Genomic DNA, 16123 nt, shown 5'->3' with positions numbered 1-16123 from the left:
TAAGTGTAACCACCCGATGGATTCTTCTTGCCCGCTGCCTAGACAGAGCCGATTTATCAAGGCATGGGAATTGCAATAGATAAAGAGTTTAATAAATGCGGAGCCAGCTGCATAGGAAACCAGAGTTTATTATTACTCAAATCAGTCACCCTGAAACTCAGGTATCGAGTTTTTTAAGGATAATTTGGTGGGTAGGGGATCGGAAAGTGGGGAGTGCTGATTGATCAAGTCAGAGATGAAATCATAGGGAGTCGAAACTGTCCTCTTGCACTCAGTCAATTCCTGGGTGGGGGCCACAAGACCAGATGAGCCTGTTTATTGATCTGGGTGATGCCAGCTAATCCATCAAGTGCAAGGTCTGGAAAATATCTCAAGCACTGGTCTTAGTTTATTGTTGTTGCTGTTGTTGTTATGGAGTCTTGCTTTGTCACCCAGGCTGGAGTGCACTGGTGCTATCTTGGCTCACTGCAACCTCCGCCTCAGGGGTTCAAGCGATTCTCCTGCCTTAGTCTCCCAAGTAGCTGGGACTACAGGTGCATGCCACTATATCCGGCTAATTTTTGTATTTTTAGTAGAGATGGGGTTTCACCAAGTTTGCTAGGCTGGTCTTGAACTCCTGACCTCAGATTTCCCCCCGCACCCCCTGCCAGCCAGCTGCATGAACCCTAAACCATGATTTCTAACCTTGAGGCTTATTTACTAGGCCTGCAAAGGCAGTCTAGTCCCCAGGAAAGGGATTTGTTTTGGGGAAGGGTTGTTATCTTCTTTTTTCAAAGTTAAGCCATAAACTCCCAAAGTTAGCTCAGCCTACACCCAGGAATGAACAAGGACAGCTTGGAGGTTAGAAGCAAGATGGAGTCAGGTCAGATCTCTTTCACCATCATAATTTTCTCAGTTGTAATTTTTGCAAAGGCAGTTTCATAAGCATGCCTCTGACCATACTGTCTTGCCACTTTTAGTTAGTCCATGCATAAGAAATGAAAGCTACTTGAAATAAGCATCACAACAAAATCTTGCCAGCGACAACAAAGGAGTTTATTGCATTCCCAAAGTAAATTATAAATTGTTTTAGAGTCCCTTCTGTTTTGCCATTGATTATATAATGACTGCATAAATTGAGTGATGCCACAATTTTATGAAACTCTTCATATTTTGTTGATTTTCTGCCATCAGCTGAGCCAGCTACATCAGCCAAATTTCTTTCAACAGAAAAAAGTCATTTTAGTTGAAAGACCAAAATAGCTCTTTCAAAGTAGGATGATGTTATTTGCAATTATCTTATCTCTCTTTGCCATTCTGAACCTTGATCTAATTACTTTCTCATCTAGGGACTTGGCTTTAAGAAAGTGGTAAGGAAATGTCACAAAAGTTCAAGGGTTAAGTATAATAATTAATGAGCCTCAAGGCTTTCTTTTTTTTTTTTTTTTGAGTCAGAGTCTGGCTCTGTTGCCGATGTTGGAGTGCAGTGGCACAATCTTGACTTATTGAAACCTCCACCTCCTGTGCTTAAGCCATCCTTCTACTTCAGCCTTCCAAGTAGCTAGGACTACAGGTACACGCCACCACATTCAGCTAACTTTTGTATTTTATGTAGAGATGGGGTTATACCAGGCGCGGTGGCTCATGCCTGTACTCCCAGCACTTTGAGAGGCTGAGGAAGGTAGATCACTTGAGGTCAGGAGTTCGAGACCAGCCTGGCCAACATGGTGAAACCCCGTCTATACTAAAAATACAAAAATTAGCCAAGTGTGTTGGTGCACGCCTGTAATCCCAGCTACTTGGGTGTGATTACACTGAGGCCTGAGAATTGCTTGAATCCGGGAGATGGAGTTTATAGTGAGCCAAGATCGCACCTCTGCACTCCAGCCTGGGCAACAGAGTGAGACTCCATCAAAAAAAAAAAAAAAGAAGGAAAGCAAGAAAGCAAGGAAGCAAGGAAAGAAGGAAGGGAGGGAGGGAGGGAGGGAGGGAGGGAGAAGGAAGGGAAATAAATCAATCTAAGTGTCCATCAATGGATAAACTGATAAAGAAAATGTGGTATATACACACAATGGAATACTATTCAGCCATAAAAGAAAACTCCTGTCATTTGCAACAGCATGCAGTGAACCTAGAGGACATTATGCTAAGTGAAATAAGCCAATCACAGAAAGACAAATACTGTGTGATCTCACTCAAATGTAGAAACCAAAAAAGTTGATCTTGTAGAGGTAGAGAGTAAAATGGTGGGCTGGACGTGGGGGCTCATGCCTGTAATCCCAGTACTTTGGGAGGCTGAAGCAGATGGATCACCTGAAGTCTGGAGTTGGAGACCAGCCTGGCCAACATGGTGAAACCCTACCTCTGCTAAAAATACAAAAATTAGCAGGCATGGTGGCACACATCTGTAATCCCAGCTACTCGGGAGGCTGAGACAGGAGAATCACTTGAACCTGGGAGGCAGAGGTTGCAGTAAGCCAAGATTGTGCCACTGCACTCTAGCCTGAGTGACAAAGCTACACTCTGTCTCAAACAAAAAAAAAAAAAAAAAAAGAGAGAGAGAGTAAAATGGTGGTTACCAGGAGATGAGGTGGTTGTGAGGAGGACAGTCTGGAGAGATGATGGCCAAAATTCCAGTTAAATAGGAGGAATAACTTCAAGAGATCATTATATAATGTGGCGGCGATAGTCAGTAATACATTGTATTCTTGGAAAATGCTAAGAGGGCAGATGTGAAGCATTCTTACCACAAAAGTGAAAACTATGTGAGGCAATGCCTTAGTTAATGAGCTAGATTTAGTCATTCCATAATGTATATATATTTTAAAACATCATGTTATACATGGTAAATACATACAACTTTATCTTTCAACTTAAAAAGCATGTTAATAGAAACATCTCACTGTCAAAGATATACCAATCACTCGGTTTTTTTTTTCTCTTTTTGAATATCCACTTGTTTTTTTTGACAAAAACCTTTGAGTGGAATTTTTTTTTTTTTTTTTTTTTTTTTTTCCCAGATAGGGTCTCAGTCTGTTGCCCAGGCTGGAATGCAGTGACATGATTAGAGCTCACTGCAGCCTCAACCTCCTGTGCTCAAGTGATCTATCACCTAACACTCCTGAGCAGCTAGGATTACGGGAGCACATCACTATGCCCAGCTGATTTTTTTTTTTTTTTTCATTTTTTGTGGACACGAGGTCTCACTATGTTGCCTAGGCTAGTCTCAAACTCCTGGGCTCAAGCGATCCTCCTGCCTCTGCCTCCCAAAATGATGGGATTACAGGCCACCACACCAGGCCTCTTCATTTTCCAATCCTGGCAAGTGTATTTCTCAATGCTCCTGACGGCAAAGGTCTTTAAAAGCATTAGACAAAACCCGGTAGGTCCAAGGAAAAGAAGGAGAGTTTGACTACATAGTAATGTGAAAGACGCTCTAAACATGTACTGGAGCCACATACAAATCAGGCAAGGTCAGGTCATACCCATATTATGTAAAGAGGTGCTTCCCGCAGAGCTGATGTGAAGAGATGTCATGGTCAATTTGTTAGATGGGACAGGCAAAGTTCCAAGACATTTGCATGAATATGCCTGGAAAGACTGTGGTCCAAATACCGTGGTTATCTCCAGAAAGCAAGATTGGGTGGGGCTGGGTCAAGAGAGGACGCTATCATTTCTTACTTTATAAACTTCTATGTTTTGATTTTTTTTTTTTTTTTTTTTTTTTTTTGAGACAGGGTCTCATTCTGTCACCCAGGCTGGAGTGCCGTGGCTCGATCTTGGCTCATTGCAACCTCCGCCTCCTGGGTTCAACCTATTTTCACGCCTCAGCCTCCGAGTAGCTGGGATTACAGGTGCACACCACCACGCCTGGCTCATTTTTTTGTATTTCTTAGTAAAGATAGGGTTTCACCACATCGGCCAGGCTGGTCTCGAACTCCTAACATCAAATGATCCTCCTGCCTCAGTCTCCCAAAGTGCTAGGATTACAAGCATGAGCCACCCAGGTCGGAGTGTGGTGGCACGATCTTGGCTCACTGCAACCTCTGCCTCCCAGGCTCAAGTGATCCTCTCACCTCAGCCTCCCGAGAAGCTGGGACTACAGGCACACACCACCATGCACAGCTAATTTTTGTATTTTTTGTTGAGATCGGGTTTCACCATGTTGTCCAGGCTGGTCTCGAACTCCTGAGCTCAGCGATCCAACTGAGCATCCAAAAGTGCTGGGATTATAGGCATGAGCCACTACAGTCAGCATGAACTTTCTTTCTTTCTTTTTTTTTTTTTAATAACAAGCACATACTAATTTTGTAATTCAAAACAATTATAATAATGTTAATAATAGCTTAGCTAAACTTGGTAGAGTGTTCCAGAACTGTAATAAGAGAATGATTTACATGAATTTATTTATTTACTCTTCACACAATGCTGTGATTAAGATATTGTTATTCCCTGAGTTCATTCCTAGCACCTCTTAAAAAAAAAAGATACTATTATTATATCCCTTTTACAGATGAAGAAACTAAGGCACAGAATGTATTAATAGATAAGCAGTGACAGAGCTCATATGTGGCAGAGCTGGCTAAAAAGATATTAAAATACTAAAACTGCAAAGAGCTGGGAGCGGTGACTGACACCTGTATTCCCAGCACTTTGGGAGGCTGAGGTGGGTGGATCACGAGGTCAGGAGATCCAGACCATCCTGGCTAACACGGTGAAACCCCATCTCTACTAAAAATACAAAAAATTAGCCTGGCATGGTGGCACACACCTATAGTCCCAGCTACTCAGGAGGCTGAGGCAGGAGAATCGCTTGAACCTGGGAGGTGGAGGTTGCAGTGAGCCAAGATCATGCCACTGCACTCCAGCCTGGGTGACAGAGCAAGACTCTGTCTCAAAAAACAAAACCACACACACACACACAAAACGGCAAAGAAGGCTATTATCTCAAAAGGAATAACAATTACTATTCCCAACCTCAGAAAATAATTTAAAAGTTAGTATTAATTGAGGAAAAAATTTGAACCAGAGCATGTTGAACTCATGAAGTATTAAATCATTAAAATAGATGCAGCAGACAACCCTGTACTAGATAGCTGTGACCCAAATCCTCTGTGTGTTTTAGAAACATCCCTCATGTGTGTTATAACAACCCCAGTGTCAGAGTGCCTCATTGCTAAAGTGGCTTGCTTAAAGGCCAAGCCATGGAAAATCACTAATAAAAGCATAAATGAAAGAAAAATGTGTAATTAAGAAACTCAGATGCCCCAACTCAAATGAAGTAGAAAATAAAAATGTGAAGACATCGCTTTCCTTAGGCTTATTATCTTTAATTGGCTTCCTTCTTTGTTGTGGATGGCCACATAGACTCAGGAGAGAGGCCAAGTGCTAACTCCATGTCTCCTGCAGGCCGCAGCATCAGCTCCTGGTGCTCCTGTTGTTCCTTTTCTTTAAAGAGGAGGTAGCCGGGCATGGTGACTCACGCCTGTAATCCCAGCACTTTGGGAGGCTGAGGCAGGCAGATCACCTGAGTTCAGGAGTTCTAGGCCAGCCTGGCCAGCATGATGAAACCTCATCTCTACTAAAAATACAAAAATCAGCCGGGTGTGATGGCGGTGCCTGTAATCCCAACTACTCAGGAGGCTGAGGCAGGAAAATCTCTTGAACCTGAGAGGTGGAGGTTGCAGTAAGCCGAGATCGTGCCACAACACTCCAGCCTGGGTGACAGAGTGAGACCCTATCTCAACCAAAAAAAAAAAAAAAAAAAAAAAGAGGTAATAAGACCTTTTCTCTGAAAGAGAAAAGCACTTAACCTGTTGTGCACTAATAGTGTCTAGTTGTAAATGCTCATTATCCTTGCAACTGACTGAAGTCAGCATACTTTTCAGAAAAACAGTGAGCCAGATGTTTCTAAAATTCCAAAGGGCAAAGCCAGCCTCTCAAAAGGATGAAGTGGGTGGCTACCCACTAATACCCACAAATTACCTGATTCCTATTTAACAGGTAATTTGAACAACACAGGGAGAACATCCTGTCGAAAGCATCTTTTTCACTCTACGTACTTGAGGTTCCACCATTAGAAATGCCTTCCTGGTGGCCAGGAAGCCTAGATTGTGCCACTGCACTCCAGCCTGGATAACAGAGCAAGACTATCTCAAAACAAAACAAACAAAATGCATTTTTTTGAGTCCTGTGGAGTCCCCCTTCAAATGCAAATACTTTCACATCAGCTCTCTGCATGGGCAGTAAATTTGAAGCTGGGTTATTGGAATGATGCCTAGAAGTCCCTCCCAGAGTCAGGAGGTATCGGAGGCTTCTTAGGAGGGAGACACAGACCATCTTGCCTAGAACTGGCCCTACAGATCTAAGGGTCAACATAACTCACAGAAACAAGCCCAGGCTGACAATCTACCTTCCAACAGCAAGGAAACCTCAACTCTGGCCGGGTTCCCCCTGACATCACCTCCTTCCCTCACTGAAAACAGCAGTTTCCCAGCAGACAGCAGCTACCCATCAAAGGAGACCAGTGACTCAATGGCAGCAGTTTGCTCTTCTGGTGCGCAACAGAGCTGGGGCTCAGGCAATACTTAGATGCAGACATAGCTTTCCAGGCAGGACACCTGAGACTTTTCCTTCCTCTGAACCCCAGAGGACTGGCTTTTTTTTTTTTTTTTTTTTTTTAAGTTTTTTCTTTTTAATAGTATTGTCATTACAGATTTGCTAATCTTTTCCGTGAAGCATGAGTCAATATTCTGCTCTCATTAAGGATGCCAAGGTCCTAATGCCTTCTCCCCTTTACAAAATAACTTAGCCATGTTCACATTCTCTTAGCATGTAATCTACCATCCCCTAAGGCCCCAGGCCATTCTCATGAGCCCTGGGCATGAGAAGATTTTCTTTTTTTTTTTTTTTTTTTGAGATGGAGTCTCGCCCTGTCACCCAGGCTGAAGTGCAATGGCGTGATCTCAGTCACTGCAACCTTTGCCCCCTGGGTTCAAGCGATTCTCCTGCCTCAACCTGCTGATTAGCTGGGATTACAAGCACACACCACCATGCCCGGCTAATTTTTTGTATCTTTAGTAGAGACGGGGGTTTCACCATGTTGGCCAGGCTGGTCTCGAACTCCTGACCTCGTGATCCGCCTGCCTCAGCCTCCCAAAGTGCTGGGATTACAAGCGTGAGCCACTGCACTCGGCCCAGGAGATTTTCATAACAGGAAACGATTCGTGTGTATTTAATCTGCAGATTGCATGCAGTGGGGGTGGGGTTGTGGCAAAGATGGAACAAACAAATTGCAAATGTTTAGATATCTTCTGCACCCACGCTACTTCAGACGTAGACTATCTGCGTCCCACCCTCTTCAGAGAACATCTCAGAGATTAATAGCGTTAGGACTTTGAGCAAGGGCTTAGTCACCCAACCATATTACAAAAAGTAGTGAGAGTGTCCTCTGAATTAAGGTGAATTAAGGTGAATTAAGCCTTCCCCTAACACTTGTCCCTAATGTCCCTTTCAGAAACTTGAGTTTTTCTGCCTCTCTCTGTGTCTGATGTTGCTTACTTGTTTTACTTGACAAACTTAATGAATTGAACATACTTTTACAATTTTTATTTATTTATTTTGAGACAGGATTTCACTCTGTGACCGAGGTTGGAGTGCAGTGGCACGATCATGGCTCACTGCAGCCTTGACCTCCCAGGCTCAAATGATCTTCCTGCCTTAGCAGTCCACCCTACTCTTCCTCCCCGCTCCCCACCAAGTAGCTGGGACTACAAGGCATGTACCAGCATGCCTAGCTAGAGCTAGTTGTGTTTCACTGTGTTGTCCAGACTGGTCTTGAACGCCTGGGCTCAAGCAGTCCTCCCACCTCAGGCTCCCAAAGTGCTGGGATTACAGGTGTAAACCACCGTGCCTTGTCCATGCTTTTTTTTTTTTTTTTTTTTTTTTTTTTTAAGATGGAGTCTCACTTTGTTGCCCAGGCTGCAGTGCAGTGGCATGATCTCGGCTCACTGCAACCTCTGCCTCCCAGATTCAAGCTATTCTCCTGCCTCAGCCTCTCAAATAGCTGGGATTACAGGTGCACACCACTGAGCCCACCTAACTTTTATATTTTTAGTAGAGAGAGGGTTTCGCCATGTTGGCTAGGATGGTCACGAACTCCTGACCTCAAGTGATCCGCCCACCTCAGCCTCCCAAAGTGCTAAGATTACAGTCGTGAGCCACTGCGCTCGGGCTATGCTATTTTTAATAGTAATTAAACTGCTTTTTGCTGATCATCCCTTCATTTCTTTCCTCCTTATGGATCTGTAGGGGAAAAGTTCCCATAATGACAAAGTCAAATTAGAAGGGACTCCTTTGCGTGAGAAGACAATAAAAAGTCAACTAGATTCTCAAGAACTGCCAGGGAAAAGTCACTCATGGGGACAACAACTCCTTTGTAAATTCATCCTCACCAGCTGCACTCACTCAACAGAATCTGGTCTTTTAGCCAAATACAGGCTCCTCCCCTCCACCAGGATTATTTTAAATTTCCCTCTACTCCTTCGCAGCTGCTGACTTGCTTCCTCATGCAATTAAACATCCAAACCAATCCAGATCCGGGCCACCTGCTCCTCCTTCCCTTCATTTAGCACTGAAGTTGATGACAGTCTCTTTTTGTCTTCTTATGCCCTGTCCTCTGTCCCAGCAAGTTCACAGGATACTCATGCTGTTCATTTTCTTCCCTTCCTTCTCCTCTCCTCTCCTCCCCTCCTCTCCCCTTCCTTCTCTTCCCTTTTCTTCCCTTCCCGTCCCTTCTCTTCCTTTCTGTTCTCCAGCCAATTTCTCCCTCTCCATTTGTTCAATAGACAGATAAAAGGATTAATCCTTTTATCCATAACACATGTAATACATGTTGCAAATATTTCCTCCAAGTCATTTACCTGTCTTTTGACTTTGTTATGGTGGGGTTATTTTTCAGTTTGCTTCTTATTGTACTTTTTGTCATGCAAAAGTTTCTTCATTTTATTTTGTTTGTGTGTGTGTGATTTTTATTTATTTTTTAAGACGAAGTCTTGCTTTGTCACCCAGGCTGGAGTACAGTAGCACAATCTCAGCTGACTACAATCTTGGCCTCCCAGGTTGAAGCAATTCTCCTGCCTCAGCCTCCTGAGTAGCTAGGATTACAGGTGCCCGCCACCATGCCTAGCTAACTTCTGTGTTTTTGTTTTTGTTTTTGTTTTTTTTTGAGACGGAGTCTCGCTCTGTCGCCCAGGCTGGAGTGCAGTGGTGCGATCTCGGCTCATTGCAAGCTCTGCCTCCCAGGTTCACACCATTCTCCTGCCTCAGTCTTCCGAGTAGCTGGAACTACAAGTGCCTGCCACCACGTCCGGCTAATTTTTTTGTATTAAGTAGAGACGGGGTTTCACCGTGTTAGCCAGGACGGTCTCTACCTCCTGACCTCGTGATCCACCTGCCTCGGCCTCCCAAAGTGCTGGGATTACAGGTATGAGCCACCATGCCTGGCCTCTTCTTTTTAAATAATCGCATTTATTAATCTTTTATTACATCTGAATTTTGAGTTAGAAATACCTTTTTCCACCCACAAGATATAAAGGAATTCACACGTTTTCTTCCATAAAACATGATGGCATAGTTACTGATGGCACTATGAAAATGATGCAGTACCAAAAATAAGTGAGAAATAATTTGTGGGATTTCCACTGCAATTTAATCAGAAGTAAAATATAAATAGAGATGCCCCAGAGGCAAATTTGCTATGCCTTTGGTCAGAGATTTGAACAGGCAGAGCTGATGCCAGGTCAAACCGTGAGGTAGGTATTCAAAAAAACTCAGAGGAAGCTGAAACAGGGAGTCGAGGAAGACATAGGCATCTGGAATTGACAGAAGATAAATGCAGGTGAGGCTGTCCATGAGAGCAGGGAGAACGGACAATTTCGGATTAGCTTCAGTTACATATAACAGAAAACTGATGTGTGTAGAAGATTTTTGCTTCACATAAAAAAATCAGCACTGGACCAGGGGCAGCTGGTCCAGTACTGATACAGGCTTCATGATTATACCAGACTAAGACTTTTTCTGTCTTGTTGCTTTGCCATTTAAACACGTGGTTTCTCCTTCATGACCCAAAGCAGTTGCTTGAATTCAAGCCATTGTGTCTGTATTCCAGCCAGGGGGAAACAGGAAGAAAGAATGATGGTCATGCCTGTCCCTTTAAGGGCTAGCAATCAAATCATTTTCAAAACTTCCAGTATATCCTCTTAGTCAGAACTTAGACACGTGACCACATCAAACTTCGAAGACAGTCTTGGAAATGTAATCTTTACTCAAGGAAGCCATGTGCCCAGATAAGTTAGAATGAATAATAGGGTTCAAGTAACAGTCTTTGCCCCAGCATATAATCAGAAGAATTAAAAGAGGAGCTGTGTGGCAGGGAATGAAATTTGGAGAAAATTCATAGATTGAGCCAATCTTCATATTTCTATTCCCCACGTCCAGACTGCTGAGTACTACACAGCTGCATGGTTAGTGGCCAAGTACATGACCACTAACCCTCAAGTAGACCCTGGCACCTCGGTTAATTGTGCACTGGTACCTGGTCAGCTCCCTCTTCCAGTCCCATGGAGGCTGCTTTAAACCTTCACCATCTTCTAAAGCCATTGTCTTCCTCCTTCTCTGACCTCTGCCAACCCAGAGAAATGGATGCTTTTGGGCATGAGGTACCTCAGCTTCCCATCTTCCCATCTATAACCTTATCACTATCATTCTCCCCTACAACACCTATCTTCTAGTGTTTTGTTTTTGTTTTTTGTTTTTTGAGACAGTCTTGCTCTGTCGACCAGACTGGAGTGCAGTGGTGCAATCTCAGCCTACTGCAACCTCCACCTCCTGGGTTCAAGCAATTCTCCTGCCTCAACCTTCAGAGTAGCTGGGATTACAGGAGCCCACCACCATGCCTGACTAATTTTTGTATTTATAGTACAGACGGGGTTTCACCATGCTGGCCAGGTTGGTCTCGAACATCTGACCTCAGAAGATCCTCCCACCTCGGCCTCCCAAAATGCTGGGATTACAGGTGTGAGCCACTGCGCCCAGCCTGTAAAGTCTTAATTCCTTAGAATGACACCCCCTCTGTGATTTTCTTGATCTGGTCCCTACCCACCTCCCCCTGATTGAGTAGGTCTAGGATGGGGCACAAGAATTTGTGTTTCTAATGAGCTCTCTGACGATGCTGATGCTGCTGATCCACTTTGTGTAGCATCGGTACAGTCGTTTTCCTTCAGAACACTTGTCTCTGTTTGTAATGATAGATCCCTTCCATTCCTTAATTGAGTGGTTCTCAAACATTTGTGTGCACCAGAATCCCCTGGAGGGCTCATTAAAACACAGATCACTGGATTCCACCTCCAGAATTTCTGATTCAGTAGGTTTAGAGTAGGACCGAAGAATCTGCATTTCCAACAAGTTCCCAGACGATGCCGATGCTGCCTGTCCGTGGAGCACACTTTGATAACCACTGCCTTAGTGCAGGGTTTCTCAGCCTTGGCACTATTGACATTTTGGGCCGGATCATTCTTTATTATACAGGGGTTGTTCTGTGCATTATAGGCTGTTCAGCAACATCCTTGGCCTCTACCTATTAGATGTCAGTAGCAGCCCCTGCAGTTGTGACACAAATGCCTCCAGATACTCCCAAATGTCCCCTGGAAGGCAAAATTGCCCCCTGGTTGAAAACCGCTGTCTTGGAGTGACTATCTGATTTCTAACCGTCTCCTTATTCAGTCTCTAAGTTTCACAAGAGCAGGATCCTGTTTTTATATTCCCAGTACTTGGTATAGGCACTCAACAGATATTTGTTCAACAAATGAATGAATCTAAGTCCAGCAAAGTTTAAGGCCCTTGGACTGTTTCTGCTCTAATCCCCTGCTTCTATCCTTTCTCTCATCACCAAAAAGCAAGAAAAGAAATCTCCCTGCTGCCACTCTATTCTGGAACCAAAGGATAAACTTCCGGGCTTCTTTGGCCAGGAACATAGGGGCTGAACACATTCCCCAGTCTCAGGCCTTTGTTTAAGAGAGCTGGTCTGTCTAGAGGAATTTTATCAATTGTCCCAGAGAAGGAAGAGAAAGCAGTTTTCTTTTTCTGGATAAGATCAGGGGTGCGATGATGGATTCCCCACCCTGGACACACTCACCCCTAACCACTAGGAGAAGAAGAGATGGATCCAGCCCCTGCCTCTGCAAGAGCTCCTGGGGTGCGGCAGGACTTCAGTGGGAGAGGTCTGTGTGGATGGATGTCTGTGGAGGATAAAGTAGCGGTGAGGGTCCTGGCAACCAAACCTGGGGTCATTGAGCAGCTCCATTTCCCAGAGCAGCAGAACGTATAGGTAGTGACTATGCTTCCAGTCTTCTTTCTGTTCTTTTGTAATACACTGTGCTTCTGGAAGTGACATTCTGTCAATCATACTTTAAGCAAAAGAACAACGCAATAATGAGGATCTCATGAACTGTGGCAGGCTGGGAGAAAGAAGAGATTTTGTGTCAAGGTACTGCTGCTCCCCAATGTCAGCATGACATTGGGAGCTGCCTGTTATAGCCACAGCTTCGAGCAGCCCAATTGCAAAGACAGAGAGGCTGAGGATCTGGCAACCCTGGTAGACAACAAGCAGGAGTCAGGAAGCTTGCAGAATTGGCATCACAGTCTGTTCCTGCCCGTGCATATCCTGCCTTCCCTCCTACTGCCACATATCTCTAAATTTGGGGCCGCTTCATGAGCTTGTGCAGTTCTAGCTAAGGCAATTAGGAAATATATTGTTCCACCCTGGATTGTCTTGAACCACAGAGGCCTTACTCTATGTGCCAGCCAGGTCTTCAAGTCAGGGTTTATGGATGCCGGAGGGTAGTGGAAGACTTGTTCATTCACCTGCGGGGAGATTAACCATCATTGCCCTGATTTCAGGGCTATGAGAAGGAAATTCTTACAAAGGGCATAGTGAGGGCAGAACTTTATGGCTCACTGAGAATCTGAGTGTGATTTTATGATGCTTTTCTGGACTAATGGACTCTTTGGTGATGTGTAATAGAAGTTATTTGAGCTAGCTTGTGAGATAATAGGGAATTTATTACATGTATGTTGGCAGCATTCACACACCAGGAGTTGGATGTAGGAGGGTTTCAGAAAGGGAGGGACCCTAGAACAGAAAGCAGCCTCTCATCTCTTATTCTCTTGCCCGTTCTCCTGTCTCTCTCCTAGTCTCTCTCTCTCTCTCTCTCTCTCTCTCTCTCTCTCTCTTTCTCCCTTTCTGCAGAAAGGCTTTCTTTGCTTTCCCTACCCACATGGTAAACTATGTCCCTGCAAAGTTTCCAAGTTCACATGTGAAAGCTCCAGGCTTCTGCAGACACTAATCAATGTGCTCTCTGTTCCCATACAAAAACTCAGGGAAAGAGAATCTGGTGGGGCCAGGCACGGTGTCTCATGCCTGTAATTCCAGCACTTTGAGAGGCCAAGGCAGGTGGATCACTTGAGGTCAGGAGTTTGAGACCAGCCTGGCCAACATGGCGGACTGTTTTAGTAGAAACCCTATCTCTACTAAAAATACAAAAATTAGCCAGGCATAGTGGCATCCTTGTAATCTCAGCTACTCAGGAAGCTGAGGCACAAGAATAGGTTGAACCTGGGAGGCAGAGGTTGCTGTGAGCCAAGATCTTACCACTGCACTGCGGCCTGAGTGACAGCATGAGACTGTCTCAAAAAAAAGAAACAAAAACAAAAACAAAAACAAAAAAACCATCCTGGCTAACACGGTGAAACCCCGTCTCTACTAAAAATACAAAAAAAAAAAAAAAAAAAAAATTAGCCAAGCGTGGTGGCGGGCGCCTGTAGTCCCAGCTACACGGGAGGCTGAGGCAGGGGCAGGAGAATGGCGGGAACCTGGGGGGGCGGAGCTTGCAGTGAGCCGACATCGCGCCACTGCACTACAGCCTGGGCCACAGAGTGAGACTCCGTCTCAAAAAAAAAAAAAAAAGAGAGAGAGAGAATCTGATGGGTACAGCATGGGCCAGGTGCCCAGCTTGGGTCCAACCAACTACGGGTGGTACCAGCAAGGCTGCAAGGACCCATCCTGGAGAGGGGGCAGCTCCTAGATACATGCTGTCTTAGACTGGGTTATCCCAGAAGACCTTGAATCAGGATTTGAGTAGCAGGTTATTTGTGAGGAAACTCACCCTCTTCATTGCCTTTGATTGCCTACTAGGGTTCTCCATTTGCCAAATTCTTAAGCTAGAAGGCAGTGAAGCCCAGGCACACAGCAGGATGGAGAAGGGCACAAGTGAGTCTAAACAGGCACATGGAAAACATGAGTTGGGCCTTTCTCTAGAGAGATACCCTAACAAAGATGTGAAAAATACCCTAACAAAGATGTGAAAAAATAAAGTATTCCATTTGTCTAGTTGTAGCTAACAGTAGCATTTAGGCATGCCTAACTTCCCACTTCACAGTTATCATATTTGAGTTTTGAATGGTCTGTCGGCATGGCTTGTATCATTGTTTCATACAGCCTGGGGTCAGAAGTGTCAACAAGCCTGGTGTGGCTGTTCATGCCTGTAATCCCAGCACTTTGGGAGGCCGAGGTGGGAGGATTGCTTGAGTCCAGAAATTCAAGGCCAGCCTGGGCAACTCAGTGAAACCTATCTCTACAAAAAAGTTTTTAAATTAGCTAGGAATGGTGGTGCACATCTGCGGACTCAGCTACTTAGGAGGCTGGGGTGGAAGGATCACTTGAGCCTGGAAGGTCGAGGATGAGACTGATCGAGTGAGCTGCCTCAAGTGAATGAGCTGAGATGGCACCACTGCACTCCAGCCTGGACAATAGACCAACACTGTCTCAAAAAGAAAAGGAGGTGCGGTGCTGGGCATGGTGGCTGATATCTGTAATCCCAGAACTTTGGGAGGCCGAAGCAGGAGGATTGCTTGAGCCCAGGAGTTCAAGACCAGCCTGGGCAACATGGTGAAAACCTGTCTCTACAAAAAAATACAAAAAAATTAGCCAGGTATGGTGGTGCACACCTGTAGTTCCAGGTACTTGGGAGGCAGTGGTGAGAGGATCACTTGAACCCAGGAGGCGGAGCCTGCAGCAAACTGAGATGGTGCTACTGCACTCCAGCCTGGGTAACAGAGCAAGACCCCATCTCAAAAAAAAAAAAAAAAAAAAAAAAAAAGCGTTAACAAATTCCTGGCCAAATTATAAGCATATTCAGATTTATATAAATATGTTCCAGGCCTGCAATAACAAACTTAAGCAGTTCCAGTGTCAGATGCGATGTTTATGTTATACCCCCTGTGAGTCATTATGCCCTGAGCAGAAGGAAAATTTATTTTACACCAGTGATTTTGGATTTTGTTCTTCATCTCTTCATGTATTGCTTCCAGAAGCCACTGCCCAGGACTTCATTTAAACCCCCATCACATTGATACAGTCTCAGTTCATAAAGACTTGTAGAAATTAATTCTTCCCAGCTTTCACAATAAGCCTCTTGCAATATCTAAAACCAACCACCAAAAAAAAGTTATTTGCATTAGTTTCCTATTACTGCTGTAACAAGTTACCAGAAACTTAGTGGCTTAAAACAACACAGTTTGGAGATCAGAAGGGTCACAGGGCTGAATTCCTTCTGGAGGCTCTAGAGAAGAATGTTTCCTTGCCTATTCCAGCTTCAAGAGGCTGCCTGCAGCTGGGTGCAGTGGTTCACTCCTGTAATCCCAGCACTTTGGGAGGCTGAGGTGGGAGGAGTTTTTAAGCCCAGGAGTTCAAGACCAGCCTGGGCAGCATAGTGAGACCTCATCCTTACAAATAAAAAAAATTAGCTGTGTGTGGTGGACTGCACCAGGTCCTAGCTACTTAAGAGGCTGAGGCAGGAGGATCCCTTGAGTCCAGGAGGTAGAGGCTGCAGTGAGCTGAGATTGCGTCATTGAGCTTCAGTATGGGTGACAGAGTGAGACTCTGCCTTTTTTTTTTTGAGACGGAGTCTTGCTCTGTTGCCCAGCCTGGAGTGCAGTGGCGTGGTCTTGGCTCACTGCAAGCTCTGCCTCCCGGGTTCACGCAGTTCTCCTGCCTCAGCCTCCTGAGTAGCTGGAACTACAGGTGTCT

This window comes from Macaca nemestrina, chromosome 15, assembly GCF_043159975.1.
Source record: "Macaca nemestrina isolate mMacNem1 chromosome 15, mMacNem.hap1, whole genome shotgun sequence".
NCBI lineage: Eukaryota > Metazoa > Chordata > Mammalia > Primates > Cercopithecidae > Macaca > Macaca nemestrina.
This window is presented reverse-complemented; position numbering follows the sequence as displayed.